This window comes from Anser brachyrhynchus, assembly GCF_964034855.1.
Source record: "Anser brachyrhynchus genome assembly, chromosome: 16".
Taxonomy (NCBI): Eukaryota; Metazoa; Chordata; class Aves; order Anseriformes; family Anatidae; genus Anser; species Anser brachyrhynchus.
Genome location: NC_137734.1, coordinates 8,269,661 through 8,273,482, shown reverse-complemented (window position 1 = coordinate 8,273,482; position 3,822 = coordinate 8,269,661).

Sequence of the window (3,822 nt, the reverse complement as noted above, 5' to 3'; positions counted from 1 at the left end):
CTTCCCCCAGGTTACTAGCTCATTTTCAGCTAACCCTCAATATTATTCTGCTTTTCTCCTCCCATATCTCTACCTGCAGGCTAAGGTAGCTGGCCAGCTGGACTCTGTAATGTCCCTTATCTTTATTTGTAAAATGTCAAAGTGAGTTGTAGGAAGGATTTAGGCAGCACTGATGGTAATGTGATGATTACTGAGATTAATTTTAAAGCCTTCTTGGCTTTCAGAATTTTGCTCATGACTCACGTCTTCACAAGATACGATTAGAGAAGTTTTTGGAGCAATGGTATGTGTGCAGCTTTGGAAGGCCTCTTGTATTGATTTAAAGGAATGTCTCAAATGAGAAGGTAAAAAATGAAGCCCCAGATGAGACTTCAGGACTCGATTTTTCTACCAGCTGGTATTTGTTTGTCTGCATCTGCCATTCCTCTGAAAAAGCTACTGGCAGCAAGAGCTGTGCTGTGTCTTCGTGATGCATGCAGGGGAGTCTGCTCCCTGTGTTGGTTCTGCAGTGCCGAGAAGGTAGAAAGCTTGATTTTGTCAATAAAATAAAAAGTTATGACTTAAGGAGAAAAACAGGAGCTGAGTAAAGCTGTTCTGCTCTACTGGTCTCAGAGCAAGATTTAATGTGGGCTGTGAGAGGGCAGAAAGTGCCGTGCATTCGCAGCACCCTGTGCACCCCGCTCCTCTGCAACACACCGTGCTTGCCCTCTTGGTTTTCCACTGCTCCCCATCAGAAAAACAACCACGGGTCAATTTTCCAAAGAGTGAATGGTTGAAGGGGGACACATCAGCTCCCAAACCAGCTGAACTCCAGCCCTGCTGACCCAGGTCCAACACGCCATCTAAGGGCACGTATTTATCTTTGGATGTAATCCACATTTTATTTCTCCATTCAGACTTTTTTTGTTCTCTCAGAACAGTTCCTGGTGTGCTGTGCAACCAACTTTTTATTTGTGTGCTTCAGCCTCAGCATCACTGAAGAGACCTTCTGCCTTAGCTGCGTAACTGGTGCCATCAGCTATCTTTACAGCTACTCACACCCAGCTATTCTGGGACTGTGAGCAGAGCCTGATTTTCACATCTTGCTTCCTGACGGTGTCTGACTCGTGGTAGACGCACTATTTGCGCCCAGTTCCACGCAAGAATCCCAAATGCCAGATGGGCTCCTACCAGCCCTGTGCTGAACCTTGGCAAACTGTTCAGTGAACCCAAGGTAAGATTTTATTTAACGTAAGACAGAAGATGCCCCCAGGCATTCAGCTTTCTTTTCCAGTGGTACAGAGCCCAATTTCCTGAAAGGTGTTTATTCGATTTTGTGTACAGCTGTTGTGATTACGTACCTGGACTGGTCAGCGGTCAGTGTTTTGGCTACCTTGTCGCTTCTTTGGCCTTAGCCAATTAACTGATTTATTTCTGCACTGGCAGTCGTTGGGCATATGAATCAGATACAAATTTGCATATCCTAAATTTAGTGTATGCATCTATGTATCCAGTCTGTGTGCACGATTTGGGCATGTTTTCATTTGCATTTTATCACATTTAACTGAGGCAGGTTTGGAAAAGCATGTTTAGATCATTCTGAGTTGAGCAGGACCTCTAGTGGACCGCTGTGTCAAAACACCAGTATTTCTATACCCTTCAACCATCCTTGAGGGCTTGCCTGGAAAGGAAATTTTTTCCAGTTATACAAATAAAGTTACGTAAGTTGACAAAATACCTCTGTTACATGGAGTTTTATACATCATATACCCCATGGAAAGCTACTCTAGTGTATCAATATCAGCTTGAATTCACAAACCAACTTAAACAGTATATTTTCCCCTTTTAGTAGCTTTTAAAAATCTCTAATATTGTCTTTCCAAAATATCTACTAGTAGGTTTGTTCCCAGATATTCCATTAAATGTACTTATTCGATATTAAATTACATATTATATATCCATCACGTGTCCTCCCATAGGATATCTGTACCCAGAGTATGTTGAGAGGCCTGGACCAATGCAGTGCTGTACCTGTCCTGACCAACCCTGCCACATGCCCATTGCTTTTTATTGCTGTGCAGCTTTGGTGTTGCCACCCCTGCTCAGGTCCCCAGGGGCATAACCCCACAGTTCGTTGCTGTGCTTCCACGTTGTGGAGGAATTTGATCTCCTTACTGTAACTGCAAGGGGCACCCAGGGGAAAAGCAGGGTGGGAGCAGTCAAATCCTGAAGCTCTTATTTCATATTTCCATGTTTAAAAACTTTTTTTTTCTCACTTTTTTCCATTTGCACGCCTGAAAGTAAAAGAAAGCTTGTAGGGGTGTGGGTTGGTTCTGAGGAAATCAATACACGAGTTCATCCACATTTACTTTTCTGGAGGCTCTTAGAGCAAAGGCAGAGTACATGGCAATGTTGAGAGTTCATCAAGAATTTACTCTACTAAAATGAAAACTAGCCTTTGGGGTTTAGTTCCAAATTGGAGCAAAGCAATGTATGTTATCACCATTGGCTTTTGATCCTCGTTGTGTTCCTCTGTTATCTTCCTTGATCTAAGGAGCTAAGAAGTGGGCAGGGTGTTTGGCACAAGTCTGAGAGTTACGGAAGCATCACTCCATCCAAGTACTGAGGCACTAGACCTTAAAGAAAATGCTAATGAAGCTTGAAATCACATTTGCATTGCAAATGACACAATTTGTTCTGCCTTTATACAGAATTAATTTGGACTGTTTGTTGTTTTGTTCCAATTGTGCAGCTGAATAATGCTGCCTCTTTAGGTGGCTCAGCACCGTAAAGATCTTATTCATAACCAAGGCAGGGTAAATTAAAAAGTTGCTACGTTGGACAGATCATCTATTCAATTTTCTGACATTCATTTGTCAGCCATCTTCAAATTATAAGGTAACAGGGGGAGTCCTGTTCTCCCTCCAAGTGTGAAGTATTACTGCAGATTTGGTCAGTTACAGGCAGATTTTTATCTGCAGTTGCTTTAGGTGACTGCCTAAAGGGTTAAGCTACCTCCTGAAGTGGTTTCATTAGCTCTTTTGAGTAAACAGAACGTAGGAAAGTGTGGGTTTTATTTAGTAACTGATTAAACAAGAAGTAAAGTGGCAGGCCTTAGAGGAAACAAGTGCGGTGTCCATAGCAGTCCCTTTCAAGCCTGCCTGATTGCTTTGTACATCCCAGCAAGAGCTTTTGAAGACCTTTGTGTAGCAACAGCAGGCAGGCAGGACTGCGCTGAGGCAGTCTGGAGGGAACAACAGAGTCCACCCTCACCCCGTGACCTCGTTACATGCTCGGTCTGACTGAGGATCGCACAGCATCCCCGACACCTTGCTGAACCTATGAATCTGAGAGCAAAGCTCGTGGGTGCTGGAGAGCCTCGGGATGTGCGTGTGGTGTGGGGGGGAGCTGGGAGATGACAGCATCTCTCCGGGGCCCCACACTGGGGTAGGCTGAGGCTGACTGGGTCAGAAGGAGCGTGGGTAAACGGGTGGGTTTACCCTGGCAGCTGTTTGCACTGTGAATGTGTTTCCCTTGCATGGCTCAGGACTGGTGAATAGACCCTGTGTCAGCATCACCTGGCTGCTGAGTCCACTCCGATTTCACCCTGGAGCACCCCATGAGAGCCGCCGTGGCTCAGAAGAGCAGGCTGCGTGTCATGCTTGTGCTACTTTACTGCCTCCCATCCTGCCATAGTCTGGTTCGTCTGAAGGAAGGGCTGCTGTAATTAGAATGTAATTTCTTTAAACAGGAGCTCAAAAGAAGGGAAAGCCCTGGAAGCTGGCCTCTTGGTCTCTAACCACTACATGCCGGTGTCTGACAGGGAGGCGAGTGTTGCAAGGC